The sequence below is a fragment of the Pituophis catenifer genome, unplaced genomic scaffold (genome assembly GCF_029215685.1).
Source record: "Pituophis catenifer annectens isolate HBS135680 unplaced genomic scaffold, rPitCat1.0.hap2 SCAF_12, whole genome shotgun sequence".
NCBI lineage: Eukaryota > Metazoa > Chordata > Lepidosauria > Squamata > Colubridae > Pituophis > Pituophis catenifer.
The window spans coordinates 127,502-145,267 of record NW_027256892.1 but is presented as its reverse complement, the minus strand read 5'-3'; the positions used below and the strand labels follow the sequence as shown (position 1 = coordinate 145,267).

The 17,766-nt window shown below is 45.0% G+C and overlaps 1 long non-coding RNA gene across 1 annotated transcript; it reads right to left on the bottom strand.

Annotated features, from left to right (window-relative positions):
* Positions 1 to 2,155: 2,155 nt before the first annotated feature.
* LOC139323175 (uncharacterized) lies at positions 2,156 to 5,789 on the bottom strand. Its single transcript, XR_011600967.1, has 3 exons — positions 5,712 to 5,789; positions 4,578 to 4,714; positions 2,156 to 2,229 (listed from the first exon to the last, which is right to left on the bottom strand). It is a non-coding gene; the product is annotated as an uncharacterized lncRNA (long non-coding RNA).
* Positions 5,790 to 17,766: the final 11,977 nt, after the last annotated feature.

Here is a 17,766-nt window from a genome sequence, read left to right as displayed (position 1 = left end):
AATTCCCAGCCCCTGGGCGGCCTCGCTAGGGATTCTGGGAAATGTGGTCCAACGCCTCTGGGTGCACCTGCTGGCAAAAGGAAGGGTCCCACTAGATATGATCTGGGAAGGGTTGCAGCAAAAAAAGCATCCAGCATCATGAAATGCTGGAATAGGAATTTGGTGTTTTTCGAGTTTTGAAACTTTGCATGGACAAAATCCCGTATTTTAAGGCGGTGTGGAATAAATCACAGGCTCCCCAGCTCTGGAAATTTATCAATTCAATTTAATTCAATTATTAATTCAATTTTAATGAAACAATCAGAGCTGCCACCGGTCCTCTTCATCTTCTTTACAAGGGTGTGTTTTGCCACCTGGTGGCAAGTTTGAGAACTATTTAGAGCCTCTTTTCTTTTCCAGCCCCAAGTTTGTACATTTGTAGGCATGCTTTTATTTTGCTCGCTTCTTCATGTCTTCTCAGCGTGCAGCTGAAATTGATCAGATACAAGCGGATCCTTTTGATGGTTTAATGTAGGAATCACTAAACCGCAATAAATTAAGAGCTGCCAGGCATCTCTGTTAGCCAGCCAGGTGATTTAGACCAGTGGTCCCCAACCTTTTTATCGCCGCGGCCTGCTGAGCGCGCGCAGGGGTGGGGGCACGGCCCAGGAGCTTTTGCGCACGGCCCATTGCGCACGGCCCAGGAGCCTTTGCGCTGCAGCGTTCATGTCCCCCGGCCGCTGCGCGGCCCGGTGCCAGGTACTCCACGGCCCGGCACCGGTCCGCGGACCGGGGGTTGGGGACCACTGATTTAGACTGTTTATATTCTCTGCGTTATTCATTGACCTGGTCTTGTTTTTTTATCAAAGTGGGGAGTTCAGCTGGCTGTTCAGAGATGGGCCACTTACACCCTTCCGTGTTGCAATCATTTGTCCCGGCCTTCATAGATCATGTACAAATTCTTGAAATCAATACACACGCCAATACTTCCTCTCACAAACTCCCATCTTCGTTAGAGGGAGAATAGGAATGAATGTACTCCCTTTTCCACGTCACAATGCATATTTTAAATCAGGCTCTCTCAGCTTGGGTAGCATCTCAATACAAAGGTTACTTTAAATCCCTGGGTTTTTTAAATCAGAGTGGCAACCTAACCTCATTTGGATTACAATTCTCTACATTTAAGAAGCACATTCCCTTACTCTGCAGGAGGAGATGTGCAGACAGAATGGAGCACGCCAGACTCTTTCCCAGCTAAACAAAATATCACCTGCACCCACCAGCAAAGCCTAAATTCTTTCCATCTTGAATTCATTGATGAATTGCTCACTCCGGGATTTCCACATATCCTAAAACTCCCATGGATGCATACACTGCTGCCTGTTCTCCATTCTAAGTCCCAAGGCATAAGAGGGAAACATCACAATTTCAAGCAGAAACAGGATCATGTTCTAAAGTTTGGGGACACTGGATTTCCCTAAAGATCTTCTACTTTAGCAGGCTATCATAAGAGAGCTGCTCCCCGATATCCCTTCTGTTCTTGGTGTTTGCCTTGACTAGATGGGTGGCCCTACCCCAGGAACTATTTATTTAGGGATGCGAATGCTGATCTTTGTGGCACCAAGGAGCTCAGCGTTTCCCTTTCCAACATTTAAGCCGTGGTAAATTAAGTTTTCAGGATAGCCAGGAGGATCCATCATACACTGGAATCAGGCCAGCCTCCTTCAGCACTAACCACAAATGACTGGGGATTATGGGCATTGGAATCCGATGTATCTGGGCGACATCAGATTGTGAGAAGCTAAATCGCCTTTCTAAATGCATGCAATTGAAAACAAGCATCCTAGTTGATGCAACTGAAAGTCAGCTGCTCCCAAATTTAACTGTCGTATACTCTGGGAAACAGGGTGGGAGGTTAGATGGATCCCTGGTATGATCCACAAGTCTCTGCTTGACTCATGACATGCTACTTCTCTACTGCAAAGAATTCCATATATCTCCAGAAACATCCTTCCGTGCGGCATGAAATAATACAGCCCTGGAAAGCTTTGGTACCATGTTCCACTGAGTTTACCTTTTCAAACAATTTACTCTCAGGTCCAGATTTTTAAGTCTGCAAAACATTTTATTTTCCTTATTTAAATACAATACAATAAATACAATAAATATATTCAAACTCACAGCCACATATATAGTTATCTCTTAAAAATACTAAAAAAATACAATTTCAATGAAAAAATACAATTTCATCTGTGAAGTTACGCAGTTACATGCACCAAATGGGGGAAGAGAAAGTGAGGGGCAGAGAGAGAGAGAGAGAGAGAGAGAGAGAGAGAAAGAAGAGAACATCAGATTTATTTAATTAAAAAAACACTGAACAATTGAACAAACTAAACAACAAGACATTTCACATTCTGCAAAGCGGGGATTTCCCAATGGACACGAGGAAACATAAGATTGTTCCGGTTGCACCATTTTTTTCTGTCCGCAAAAGGACAGAAAAAAAGATTCATGGGAATGAATATATTAGCAATATCTGGCTTTTATCCCTTCCTTTTTGCTAGGAAGAATCTCAAGACCTTTCATTTCAGTTCAGTTCAATTCCAAGAAAACAAAAGCAGATCTCATCTGCCTTGTTTTGGTTCTTCTCTGAATATCTCTCAGGCCTTGTCGATATTCTGTTGAAGAATATTCAGAGCCCATGACTCTTAGTGATGCCTGCGGGGAAGTTGGGGGACTCAAGAAAAACATGTGGGAGAGGGACCAAGTTTGCACAACAAGCTACCTTTGTAGGTCTCAAAAATGTCACTCTTTTCCAAACATAGCAGCGGTAAAGTTTCAAGCACGGGTTTTATTTATGTTATTTAACCAAAATGCTTTTTATCACTTGGACACCCCCAGTCCCTGAAAGGCCACCCACCCCACTCAAATATAATGTTTCCAAGCCTAGGAAGAGCAATCTCCCATTTCTCCCTCACCCATGCTGAAATTTGGGGTGGATGGGACGGTGCTGGGAGAACTATTTCATCTCAAAATGAAATCAGCTTGTCTGCTTTTTAAATAGACTCCTAAGAGAGTTATATTTTTTTCCCCTTAATTAGTGCTTTGGATGCAGTGGTGGGTTTCAAAATTTTTTACTACGGTGCCAGTTCCGTGGGTATGGCTTGGTGGGTGTGGCTTGGTGGGCGTGGCAGGGGAATGATACTGCAAATTCTCCATTCCCATCCCACTCCAGGGGAAGGGTACTGCAAAATCCCCATTTCCTCCTGATCAGCTGGGACAGATGGGGTGGGGCCAGTCAGAAGTGGCATTTACCGGTTCTCCGAACTATTCAAAATTTCCGCTACCGGTTCTCCATAACTGGTCAGAGCCTGCTGAAACCCCGCTTCTGTTTGGATGGTATGTTTTTATCACGCTTTGCAAAGCTACTTCGTGTATTTTTACAGTTCAAAACTGGTTTTTGTTTTTTTTTGGCTCCTGTCCTTTGTGGTGGCTCTTAGTAAAATTCAAACCCATCTTTGCAGAGAGGAAAAACAGGTGTGAAAGAGAATCAACAGCTACAAAACTGCATCGTGCAAGGTCTATTTCTCAGAGCGTTGCAACCATCGCCTAGTGGTTACCCCCCCCCTACAAAAATGCACATATTGTGCCTTTGTATGTGGCAATGAGCAGCTGTATTAAACAAAAGGCTTGGCTCTTTCCTTTAATTGTCACAACCGCACACTCTAACACAGCATTTCTCAATTTCAGAAACTTTTAAGATGCATGGACTTCAATTGAGAAGAGCCTGTAGTACAGTGGACTAAAGCACTGTTATTAACAACTGCTGCTTGCAATTACTGCAAGTTCGAATCTCCCCAGGCTCAAGGTTGACTCAGCCTTCCATCCTTTCTAAGTTAGGTAAAATGAGGAGACAGTTTGTGGGGGCAATAAGCTGACTTTGTATAAATATACAAAAGGATGAAGGCTATTGCTTAACGCATTGTAAGCCGCCCTGAGTCTCTGGAGAAGGGCGGCATAGAAATTAAAGCAAAAAAAAAAAAAATATTCCCAGAATTCCCCAGCCTGCAAGTTGGGTAGATAGATAGTGGTTAAGGCACCAGGCTTGAAATCAAGAGACTGAAAAGTCTAGTCCCGCCCTAGGCATGAAAGCCAACTGAATGGCATTCTCCCCCCATCCCAAACCTTCTCAGGTTGTTGTGGGGAAAAGGAGGAGGAGGAGGAGGAGGAGGAAGTATTAGGTATGTTTGCCACCTTGAGGTATTTATAAAACTAATAAAGGTAGGATATAAATAAATAAATACACAGACAGGTAAGCAAGCAAGCTCTGCTCTCCGGATGTTGCATTGTTTTTTTTTTTCCTGCAATAACACGTTGAGCCTTGATTGTCTAGCAAGATGATTCCTATTGGGTTAATTCCTATTATATCTGAACTGAATCCAGTAGTTTGCAGAGCTAAAGGGTTTCTTATTAAATCTCACATCTATCAGAAACAGGAGCAGGCCCCACATTCTTTCAGGGGTCAGTATCCAAGACTCAACCCTTGATAGCGGGACAGTCCTATGCCTGAATAATCCCAGCATCACGTCCTTACTTACCAACGGTGCCGGCTTTGGGATGTGGTGTCACTACTGGTGTTCCTTGTCATTGTGACTTGGATGACTTCTTTAGGCTGTCCAGATTTCCTTCTCGTTCTAAACAGCCCCTTCAATCTTCCCCAGAGGGATTGGTCATTCTGGAGGAGAGAGACACACCGTGAGAGAGGATGCAGCCAAAAGGAAATGAAGGCTGGGACACAATTCTTCCCTTAGTCACAAGGACTCATCTCAGAGCAGCCTCCTCCGACTCGGGGAGCTTCAGATCAGCTGTGACTTTGAGTCCCAGAATTCCCAATTGTTAACTGGGAAGCATCAGAACAGGATTCAAATCCATACCATGCCCTGAAACTCAACTGGTGTTGTGACTCCGACCCCCGAGGCCGATTTATCGGAGGGAGAAGGCTCCGAACATGAAGGAGAGGAGTTGGCCAGGGCTCCCTCTCCAGGACCCTCCTCTCTGGCAATGCCTCAGGTGTCTCCTGAAGGAGAAGAGATTGGCCAGGAGCCAGGTATCTCCTCGCAGTCGGACAGTGACGGAGATAAGTCTTGGCTGGATCCACGCCAGCGTCGGAGAGACAGGCGTGCGCAGAAGAGGAGGCGTGCCAGAGATTAGGCTGAGTCACTGGACCACACCCCACAGGGGATAAAAGGGGGTGAGGTGGCCATTCAGACTCTGTGACGGACAAAACTAACTACTAGCGAGTCACATTGTATCTTTGAAACAACGTTATCTGCCTTGGATTTAATACGGACTGGACTTGTCAATTCTTGAACTGTGTGTATCTTGTTTGGGTTTATCTGTCGGAGGAATAACCCCTCCCTCTATGAGTAAAGTTCTTGGCAAGCAGCTACTGGGTTGCTGCCAACCCTCTTATCGAAAGAATTTGTTGTCTGCCAGTTTTATTTAACCCCTGACTATCTGTTTGTGTGCGTGTGTGAGACGTGGACAGAACAACTGGTTGATCTTGAACAAAGCTCTCATTCTCTCCCTCTGTCTCCCTCTATCTCTCTGTTTTACTCTTTCTCTCTCTCTCTGTCTCCCTGCCTCTCTCTCTCTCCCTCCCTTTTATTCTGTCTCTCCAAGGGTGACCAACTTCTATAAATTACAGTTCATTAGCTATAGCTCTTTCTTACTTTCTCCTGTTCTAGGATGCGGATTTGGCACTCCAGTATTTGACATTTATGGTGAATTTCCAGGTTGGCTTTTTGAAGTTTCACCATTTTTTCCATGATTTTGGAGAGGTTCTCCAGGTAGTGTAGACCCGGTCCTGGCATGGAGCGGGATGCCGGCTGTTGTGCCTAGAAAATAAACATCATGCAGAATTCTGGAATCGGCACACACTCCACAAATAATATTTTCTCTGGCCCTCACATAATGTGCGGGAAAACCAGTTAAACTATCCCACTTCTTCAACAGCTCCAGAGATGGGAAACTCACAACCTTATTTGGTAGACTATCGCCCAGTGGTGAAATCCAAATTTTTTTACTACCGGTTCTGTGGGCGTGGTGTGGCTTGGTGGGCGTGGTGTGGCCTGATGGGCGTGGCAGGGGAAGGAGGCTGCAAAATCTCCCTTCCCACCCCACTCCTGGGGGAAGGATACTGCAAAATCTCCCTTCCTTCCCCACTTGTGAGGGAAGGATATTGCAAAATCCCCATTCCCTCCACACTCCTGGGGGAAGGATACTGCAAAATCTCCATTCCCTCCCCAGTCCAGGGAAAGGATACTGCAAAATCCCCATTTCCTCCCCATTCCTGGGGAAAGGATATTGCAAAATCCCCATTCCCTGCCCACTCCTGGGGGAAGGATACTGCAAAATCTCCATTCCCACCCCAGTCCAGGGAAAGGATACTGCAAAATCCTCATTTCCTCCCCACTCCTGGGGAAAGGATATTGCAAAATCCCCATTCCCTCCTCACTCCTGGGGGAAGGATATTGCAAAATCCCCATTCCTTCCCCACTCCTGGGGGAAGGATACTGCAAAATCTCCATTCCCACCCCACTCCTTGGGGAAGGATACTGCAAAATCTCCATTCCCTCCCCACTCCTGGGGGAAGGATACTGCAAAATCTCCATTCCCACCCCACTCTAGGGCCAGCCAGAGGTGGTATTTGCTGGTTCTCCGAACTACTCAAAATTTCCACTACTGGTTCTCCAGAACCTGTCAGAACCTTTAAACCAAGTCTAAGTAGCTGCAACTTATACCAGTTATTACTATTACAGCTATCATTTCTGGTCCTAGTTCCTGTGGTAATGGAGAATAATTCTTGTGCACCTTTTCTGGAGTTTCCCTTTCTGTTCTTTCCAACACTCACCTCTTCTTTTGTTTTCTCCTCCTCAAGGATTCTGCCGCCTGAGGTAGCTTGACTGCATCCTCCAGAAGCCTCATCCAGAACCCCTTCAACACTCACTGGATTCACACACTGCAGTAAAACGTGATTTATTGAACAATGGCCTGATTTGCACGATAACCAGCATAGCAATGTAGAAATTGGAGTATAGGCTCTTAAGAAAGTAGCCAAACAGAAGAGATAATAGAATAGAATGGAATGGAATGGAATGGAATGGAATGGAATGGAATGGAATGGAATGGAATGGGATAGGATAGGATAGGATAGGATAGGATAGGATAGAATAGAATAGAATAGAATAGAATAGAATAGAATAGAATAGAATAGAATAGAATAGAATAGAATAGAATAGAATAGAATAGAATAGAATACTTTATTGGCCAAGTGTGATTGGACACACAAGGAATTTGTCTTGGTGCATATGCTCTCAGTGTACATAAAAGATACATTCGTCAAGAATCCTAAGGTACAACACTTAATGATAGTCATAGGGAACAAATAAGCAATCAAATCATATTAGGAAACAGTCAATATAAATTGTAAAGATACTAGCAACAAGGTTACAGTCATAAGTGGGAGGAGATGGGTGAAAGGAACGATGAGAAGATTAATAGTAATGCAGACTTAGTAACTACTTAGTAATAGCATTTCTATAGAAAAAAAGGACTTGAAATATTGTAGTTTGCAGCTATTTAAAACAGTGGAATTTATCAGTAGTGTTTGAATAGCAAATTTAAACCCAATGCTTTACAAGTACCGTATTTTTCAGAGTATAATTAATTATACTTAGTTTTTGGGGAGGAAAATAAGAAAAAAGCTGATTGGCAGGTGGATCGGCCTCCAATCAGCTGTTCCCAGAGGTGAATTTTAGCAACAGGTTCCTTGGTTGTGAGCTCTGTGCCTTTTTTTTTTCCCTGCCTCTGAAAGCCTCCGAAACAGCTTCAGAAAAAAAGCCTCTGAAGCTTTGTTTGGGGGCTTCTTTTCTGAAGCTCTGTTTGGAGGCTTTTTTTCTGAAGCTCAGTTTGGGGGCTTCTTTTCTCAAGCTCTGTTTGGAGGCTTTTTTTTCTCAAGCTCTGTTTGGGGGCTTCTTTTCTCAAGCTCTGTTTGGGGGCTTCTTTTCTCAAGCTCTGTTTGGAGGCTTTTTTTCTCAAGCTCTGTTTGGAGGCTTCTTTTCTGAAGTTTCGTTTCTGATGCTTTTTTCAGCCTCTGAAACCTCGGTTTGAGAAGCTGGGCGGGGCTACATTCGGACTATAAGATGCACCCAGATTTTTACTGTCTTTTTTGGGGGGGAAAGGTGCGTCTTATACTCCGAAAAATACAGTATATTATACAGTACTTATTGTAGAATCAAAAACCTCCCCTCTTTAAATTTGAAAATCAAAAGCAACTATTTGTAAATCTATGCTGTACACGTGTGGGATTTCATCAGCAGGCATATAACAAATAAGGTGACCAGGATTACCCCAGAAACCTGAAATTATTATTTCTTTGCTAGCCAAGTACATGTTTTGCTCATGACTAATTAATCATCCTTTCATCCTGCCACTCCCCCATCCATCCAAAATACAACCAGAGAGAGGAGGAACTTCGGTGGCGATACATGCGGATGAAATAAGATGATGTAACTCAAAAGCTATGCAGAACGGGAACACAATTTCTCCAAATGTAATTTTGGATCAGACTGGAATTCAGCTCCCCACACCTAATATTACCTTGTGTGCTCTATTACCTCTCCAGCACTTTCCTCACTGCCAAATATTTAGTCACTCCCTGGATTGTGTTGTATTTTGCCACTGGCAAACACTTTACTTTGGACAAGGGATATTATTGACTCCCTGGCTGTCAATTCCTGTTCCAGGTAGCTGAGAGTAACCGAAGCAGAGTAGCAGCTTTTGAGGAACACAAGCAAAGATCAACGTGTTTGCCTCAAATGACACTTCAGAATTTCAGAGTTTCTCAACCTCAGCAAACTTTTAGATAGGTGAACTTCAACTTCCAGAATTCCTCAGCCGTGGGAATTGTGGGGATTCACATTTCTTAAAGTGCTGAGGTTGAGGGACATAGCCTTAAAAAGACAGTTTTCCACAAAGGTGCAGCTCCGCCTTCCTGAACTTTCTGTCCTCCTTCGCTTTTGGACTTCAGTTTCCGGAACTTTTATCCAGCATAGTTAAACACTGGTTGAGTTTCCTGGGAGAAAAAGATCAAACTTTTTGGAAACCATTCAGAACTTTTCAGAATATTCGTGGCATCTCAACGTGACAGCAAAAGTTGAATCTCAATGATTATATGACTTCATTCCTGGTCAGGCAAGAAGTTTGTTGACTTTAACTCCCAGCCACTATGGCTGGCTGAGGAATTCTGGGAGCTGAAGTCCACAAGTGTTGGGCACCTGAGGTTAAAGAATTCCAACTGGTGGGGACTAGGAGGAGAGGCTTTGCTTGTCAGAAGGTCCCAAAAGGTAACCACCTGATCCTGGGACATTGCACCCGTCATAAATACGAGCCAGTTGCTAAGTGTCCGAATTTTGATCTCCTCTCCATGGGGAGGCTGCAATGATCATAAGTGTGAAAAATGGTTGTAAGTCACTTTTTTCTGTGCCCTTGTAATTTCCAATAGTCGCTAAATGAATGGGTGTAAATTGGGAATTACCCATAATGGAACAGAAGTATCAGAAATGGATTCAAATCCATACCAGGCCCTGAAACTCAACTGGTTGCTCTTAAAAAAAAATTCTCTCTCTGTCTCTCTCTGTCTCTCTCTGTCTCTCTTTCAGTCTGTGTCTGTGTCTGTCTGTCTGTCTATCTCTCTCTCTCTCTCTCTGTCTCTCTCTGTGTCTCTCTCTCTGTGTGTTTCTCTGTCTCTCTGTGTGTCTCTCTATCTCTCTGTCTCTCTTTCTCTGTGTCTCTTTCTGTCTCTGTCTCTCTGTGTGCGTCTCTCTCTGTCTCTGTGTGGCTCTCTCTGTCTCTCTCTCTCTCTGTCTCTCTCTCTCTGTGTGTCTCTGTCTCTCTGTGTGTGTGTGTCTCTCTCTCTCTCTCTCTGTCTCTCTCTCTCTGTCTCTGTGTGTCTCTCTCTGTCTCTGTCTCTCTCTCTCTGTGTGTCTCTGTCTCTCTCTGTGTGTGTCTCTCTCTCTGTCTCTCTCTGTGTGTGTGTCTCTCTCTCTCTGTGTGTCTCTGTGTGTGTGTGTGTGTCTCTCTCTCTGTGTGTCTCTGTCTCTCTGTCTATCTCTCACTGTGTCTGTCTCTCTCTGTCTGTCTGTCTCTCTCTGTGTCTCTGTCTCTCTGTCTCTGTATGTGTGTCTCTCTCTGTGTGTGTGTCTTTCTGTCTTTCTCTCTGTGTGTCTCTTTATCTCTCTCTCTGTCTCTGTCTGTCTCTCTCTCTCTCTCTCTCTGTGTCTCTTTCTGTCTCTCTCTCTCTCTCTGTGTGTGTGTGTGTGTGTGTGTGTGTTTCTCTCTGTCTCTGTCTCTGTCTCTCTGTCTCCCCCCTCTATTCTGTCTCTCCAAGGGTGACCAGCTTCTATAAATTACCATTGATTAGCTATAGCTCTTTCTTACCTTCTCCTGTCCCAGGGTGCAGACCCGGCTTTCCAAGGTCCGGATTCGACATTCCAATACTTGTTGTTCATGTTGAATTTCCTTATTGGCTTTCTGCAGTTTCACCATTTTTTCCATAATTTTGGAGAGGTTCTCCAGGGAGCGGAGACCCGGTCCTGGCACGGGATGGGATGCTGGCTGTTGTGACTAGAAAATGAACATCATGCAGAATTGTAGAATCAGCACGCTCTCTACAAATAATACTTTCTCTGGCCCTCACACAGGGGTGGGTTCTAAATTTTTTTACTACCGGTTCTGTGGGCGTGGCTTATTTTGTGGGTGTGGCTTGGAGGTCATGTGACTAGGTGGGCGTGGCTAGCTGGTCAGCGTCATTTCTGGCAGGTCCTCACGCTTACGACCAGTCCTCGCACTTACGACCCAATTCATTTGTTTGCTTTTAACACTGATCAGCTGTAGGACGGCCCTTTGAAGCCCCGCGGCAAGAGTTTAAACAGTGTTTTCCCCTCTAATCATCAGCTGGGACTCAGGAGGCAGCAATAGATTGGGGGTGGGACCAAATAAAAGGTAAGAATAACGTGGGGGGGGTGGGGGAGTGGGAGGGCGGGGGGGGGGAGAACCGGTTCGGTGACGTCATATCGTCACCGCTACCGGCTCGGCCGAACCGGACTGAACCGGGAGGAACCCACCACTGCCCTCACATAATGTGTGGGAAAACCAATTAAACTATCCAACTACTTCAACCTCTCCAGAGATGGGAAACTCACAACATTTAGTAGACTATTGGTCTGTTGGAAACCCCATTCCCTTGGTTGGTAGACTGTTGTCTTGTTGGACAGCTCTCATCATTACAAAGATTCCCTTATGTTTAAACCAAGTCTAAGTATCTGCAACTTATATTAGTTAGCTGTCCCTGCTCCACCAGAGCAGTTTCAGAAGACTCCTCAGGTCAACTTGGTCCAACTGGCATCTTTCCCACACTCACCTCTTCTTTTGTTTTCTCCTCAAGGGTGCTGCTGTCTGAGGTAGCTTCATCCAGAACCACTTCAACACTCACTGGCTCACATGGGTAGTGGCAGGACTTCAACTCCTCCAAATCTGGAGGAGGCTTCTTGGGCATAGACACGAGGTTCTTCTGGAATCTCTGGACCACATCGCCGAGCTTCCTTTTGACACAGAAATCCTGCCAGGCACAATCCAGAGTGGGCAGCAGTGCTTCTGGCCTTTCTTGGGGGCAACCTTCCTGAATGGCTGGAACAGAATCATCTCCATCTAGGCAATCCAAAGAAAAGCTTTTTTCGGATTCCACCGGAGTCAAAGGGACGTGATCGCCGCTGGCCAACTCCACGCCGGAATCTTCCGATTCAGATTTCAGAAGCCGTCCGCTCATGGGCAAGAAACCCAGCTGGTGGGGGACGGCATCCGTTGGAGATCCAGCCTCAGCCAATCGATCATTCCCTACGCTCGTTTGGTCTTCAAGAACCAGGCTGAGCTGAGATTGGGGTTGAGTGATCTGCAGGTTCCAGGACATGTTGACTGAGGTTAACATCACAGGGTTCCCAGCTGGTCTCCGGACATTATCTGCAAATGAGAATGGAGACTGATGAATAGAAGCCATTCCCCTTCCATCAAGGTTGCACAGAAACTATGTAAATAGAGTGGCTAACCAGGTAATAGCTCCGCCTCAGCTCCTCCCCATGCTAATGATCCCTAAGAGCTTGGGATCAACACCTGAAGAAACCTCCTTGCCACATTTGCATTCCAGCAATATTCCTCACAGGTACGTGACTCAGGCAGCAGCCAGGTCTGGCCAGAAGAGTGGAGAAGGCAGCCTGGGGAGACTCCGGAGAAATTATCTCTGGCAAAGTGCTTCTAGATAATTGTACCGTATCCCTAGAATGCAACAGATTCCGTCCCTTCTCTTTCCACTCTACCAGGGGTGAAATTTCAGCAGGTTCTGACAAGTTCTGGAGAACCGGTAGCGGAAATTTTGAGTAGTTTGGAGAACCGGCAAATACCACCTCTGTCTGGCCCCAGAGTGGGGTGGGAATGGAGATTTTGCACAATATCCTTCCCCCAGGAGTGGGGAGGGAATGGGGATTTTGCAATATCCTTCCCCTGCCACGCCCAAGCTACACTCACCAAACCACACCACGCCCACCAAGCCACACCCACAGAACTGGTAGTTAAAAAAAATGAATTTCACCACTGCACGAGGGGTGAAATCCTGCAGGTTCTGACAGGTTCTGGAGAACCGGTAGCAGAAATTTTGAGCAGTTCGGAGAACTGGCAAATACCACTTCTGGCTTGTCCCAGAGTGGGGTGGGAATGGAGATTTTGCAATATCCTTCCCCCAAGAGTAGGAGGGAATGGGGATTTTGCAGTTTCTTTCCCTTGCCACACCCACCAAGCCACGCCCATCAAGCTACACCATGCCCACCAAGCCACTCCCATAGAACTGGTAGTAAAAAAATTTGCATTTCACCACTGTACTGCACTCTACCATTTGGTCTCAAACAGGGATGAAGGAAAAAAGGCAGAGAAAATAGAGGCAAATAGCTTCCTTTCTGGCTACTCATGCATTTTTGTAAGGAAACTGTAGTGTGGCTTACTAGAAGCTGTACGAACCCTACTGACGGTGGCTTATTAAACAAGTCAATTGATGAAACCAGGATTCAGGTACAATGTGCATCTTAAATCTTTCTTCCTCTCCTTTCCCCTCCCCCCTCCTTTTCTTCTATGCTTGCAGAATGGGTTATGGGGAAGGAGCAGAAGTCTTCACTCAATGTCTTCATAGACTGCCTACAGGCTGTTTTCTAAATTAGGACTAGAAATTAAGGGCTCCGGGGTTGCTGAGTCCTTTGATTAAAATATAGGTGTGATGGTTATAAGAAGAAGAGTCTCGTGAAAACTTTCCAATACAACCATCCCAGTGAAGCAGTGAGACTTCTCTCCTAGACACACTCTCAATTCAAGGCATTTCCCCACCCAAATATTTCAGGCTACTGATATTATCTTTTGACACTCCTTGGAAATCCAGCATTGCTGTTAACCTGCAGATGCTATCATTCAAAACATGTTCAATGTCTTCAAACTTGAAGCAGGCCTTGAAATAAACCCAGTTAGAAATACCCTACGATCTTTAAGAGCAGTGTTTCCCAACCTTGGCAATGGCTATAGCTGGGGAATTCTGGGAGTTGAAGTCCACACATCCTCAAGTTGAGAATCACTTCTCTACACTACTCTAGTCCACCTTCTACCTACCCTGCACTAGAACTATTTCAATTCTTTTCTACTCAGCCCCATTTTTCTTTTCTGCCTGTTTTTGTTTTTTGAATACTTTCTGGCAATCCAGATTGAGTGTCACTTCTTAGATAAAAGAAGTGAATAATAACAGAGTACAGTCTGTTCTACAAATGTTATCTAAATGATCCTAAAATACCTCCCTAGACATTTTCCAGGTATGACAGATAAATTGAGAACAGAACAGAACAGAACAGAACAGAACAGGGTAGGGTAGGGTAGGGTAGGGTAGGGTAAGGTAGGGTAAGGTAGGGTAGGGTAGAGTAGAGTAGAGTGGAGTGGAGTGGAGTGGAGTGGAGTGGAGTGGAGTGGAGTGGAGTAGAGTAGAGTAGAGTAGAATAAAGAAGAGTAGGGTAGAGTAGAGTAGAGTAGAGTAGAGTAGAGTAGAGTAGAGTGGAGTAGAGTAGAATAGAGAAGAGTAGGGTAGAGTGGAGTGGAGTGGAGTGGAGTGGAGTGGAGTAGAGTAGAGTAGAGTAGAGTAGAGTAGAGTAGAGTAGAGTAGAGTAGAGTAGAATTCTTTATTGGCCAAGTGTGATTGGACACGCAAGGAATTTGTCTTGGTGCATACACTCTTGGAGTACATAAAAGATACCTTCATCAAGAATCATAAGGTACAACACTTAATGATAGTCTTAGGGAACAAATAAGAATCACATAGAAAGGTGACAAAGCCTCTCTACCGCACTAACATCTTTAGCGTAGATCTAAAATAAGTGTCCTCACTGAGAAAGCAGGCAGAAAAGTCAACACCCTCCTCCCCAAATCCTTTTCATTAAGACTTCAGAATTCTTCATAAATTCAAATTCCGCAACAGTTGTAAAAAAAATCATGACCTAAGAGTTATCATTTTTATCAAAATATACAGGGGAGTTGTTCACATTGAACCTGTAGACCTACAATCAGAGGTGGGTTTCAGCAGGTTCTGATCAGTTCTGGAGAACCGGTAGCAGAAATTTTGAGTAGTTCGGAGAACCGGTAGTAAAAATGCTGACTGGCCCTGCCCCCATCTATTCTCTGCCTCTCAAGTCCAGGCTGATCGAGAGGAAATGGGGATTTTGCAGTAACGTTCCCCTGGATTGAGGAAGGAATGGAGATTTTGCAGTATCCTTTCCCCGGAGTGGGGTGGGAATGGAGATTTTACAGTATACTTCCCCTGCCACACCCACCAAGCCATGCCCTGCCCACCAAGCCACACCCACAGAACCAGTAGTAAAAAAATTTGAAACCCACCACTGCCTACAATTCAACAAAACTGAGAAACTTGTGGATGATATTTATGGGGAAAAAATAAAAAAGACGTTGAAGATCCTTTGAAAATAACTGCAACAGAGAAGAGTTGAATTTTGAGTGCAGCTTTTAGTGACGGCCTTACAAAATTGCAACGACTACTAGGACTTCAAACGATCCTTTAATCCAAACCCTACAAAAGGATTTCCTCCATTGCTGAACCGTCTACATAAAATCAGGTTTTTTTTAAAACAGGGAGAACCCGATCTCAATTCCAATCAGATGACTTCTCCAGCAGGAATTTCTGAAATCCTTATTTTTGTAATTTCAACCCAATGCTACTTTCTAGAGAGCCACACACTCCTCTAACTATGCAACAGCTCTTCAAATATTTGAAGATCTCAACCGCTGTGTAACCTTTTTAGCAAGGAACACTCCAGTATTGCATCAGTTCAGGTCTGATTTTCTTTTTTTTTTAAAAAAAAAGGCATTCAGCATTCCTTCCCACCTCAACAGACAGGTATACCAAGAGTGGTTGAGTGAGCAGAAGTGACACTTGCCTACTCAAAAACATCAGCCTCATGTCTATAAAGAGAATGAATGCCCAGTGCTCAACCCATTTGGGGTGAGGAAACACGACATTTATTTGTGCTCCATCTCGGCCTTTTAAAAAGCCTGCATTCCTTCATTCAAAGAAAGGTTATTTCCTTCTGTTCTCGGGAGATTCTCAATCATCCAGGTCAGTAGTGATATTCACTTACTGTTCTGCCCCAGCTATGGACCCCAAAGAACGCAGCACACACAAAGTCTGTACAAACCTTAGTTTACTAAATTAAATCAGTCTTTTTCAAACAAAGGCTGTTAATTAACTTTCTTAACAGCCTACAAGAATCCAAAGAATAAATAATCGTAATCTTACTAGGGTTGGCAGAAAGCCCAGAAGCAATTTGCAGAGAACTAAGATCAAGACGAGAAGGAGAGTGAACGAAGTTGTTCCCTGCAAATTGCTTCAGTCGGTGTTCCTCCTTAAATAGGCTAAGGGAGTGGCCAATTAGCCCCAAGCCTTACTCTCGAGGAGACCTCCTCCTGAGGAACCACTCCTGCCTTTTGGCGCGCCCGTGCATCGAGAAGAGGCTCTTCCTCTTCTTCCTCTTCACTTATGGGAGTTTCTGGAGGTTCTGAAGGCCCTGGCTGAATCCCCACCTCTGGCACCACATCTTCTCCAGTCTCCTCATTGTCCGACTCAAGTGCCAGCTGCACAGGCTGCTGGCGCAACACCACACCAGCCTCCTCGCTGTCGGAATCAGCTACTAGCTGCACAGGCCACTGACGGGCCACAACACTTACCTTCGCTATCGGTTTGCAAATGTGAGTGTGCGCGCCACCTCTGTGCATGCACAGAGGGTCCGTGATGATGTCTGGGTGGGTGGGCGGAACCTCCCAAACCAGATTAATCCCACCACTGATCCAGGTCATGGTTGTCCCAAAGGTGCTTTCATTCCCAAAAGGCGGCTGGACTTTCTTTGTTTTCTTGGAAGACATTTTGCTTCTCATCCAAGAAGCTTCTTCAGTTTTGACTGAAGTGATGCGTTATTTCTTTCTCTTTCGCCATCTCTGCTCCTTTTGACAGTAAAGTCCTTACAACCAGGCAACCACTCTCAGTCGAATATCCTCCAGATGTCTGAGACTTCAATCCCAACATCTCTTAGCAAGCCTAGAGGGCAGGTTGGCATAAGCTCTCCTATCCATCCTCATGACAAAGCCTGATCCCACTCTCTGGGAAGACTTTCAAAATCCTTTGTTGTTGTTGTCGTTAGTTGCGAAGTCGTGTCCGACCCATCGTGACCCCATGGACAACATTCCTCCAGGCCTTCCTGTCCTCTACCATCCTCTGGAGTCCATTTGAGCTCATGCCGACTGCTTCAGTGACTCCATCCAGCCACCTCGTTCTCTGCCGTCCCCTTCTTCTTTTGCCCTCCATCGTTCCCAGCATTAGGCTCTTCTCCAGGGAGTCCTTCCTTCTCATCAGGTGGCCAAAGGATTTGAGTTTCCTCTTCAGGATCTGGCCTTCTGAAGAGCAGTCAGGGTGGATCTCCTCTAGGACTGACCGGTTGGATCCCCTTGCAGTCCAAGGGACTCGCAGGAGTCTTCTCCAGCACCAGAGTTCAAAGGCCTCCATTCTTTGGTGCTCAGCCTTCCTTATGGTCCAACTTTCACAGCCATCCATTGCAACTGGGAAAACCGTAGCCTTGACTATACGCACTTTTGTTGGCAGGGTGATGTCTCTGCTTTTTAGTATGCTGTCTAGATTTGCCATAGCTTTCCTCCCCAGGAGCAAGCGTCTTTTAATTTCTTGGCTGCAGCCCTCATCTGCGGTGATCTTGGAGCCCAGGAAAATAAAATCTGTCACTACCTCCTTATCTTCCCCATCCATTCAGCAGGAATCAAAATTCAAAATCCTACCTCTTTCAAATTACTTTTAAGTTATGAGCCATTTTCTTGAAGCTTTATTGCTGTTTTTCTAGAAATGCTATTTATCTAAAATTCTCATGGCTTTTTAACCAGGTGAAACTGTATCAGAGGGCAACAATTTTTGAACCAAACTACCTCAAATGGGCTAAAATAAAGAATGCACCCAGAATCCAGGAAGAAATGAAATCTGGGGAATTGTGGCTATTAGTGGTAGCTGCATTACTGGGCTGCTGTTGCAGTCATGCGATCAAATTGATTTTCAATATTCAGTGACGGTTTGTTTCTGTT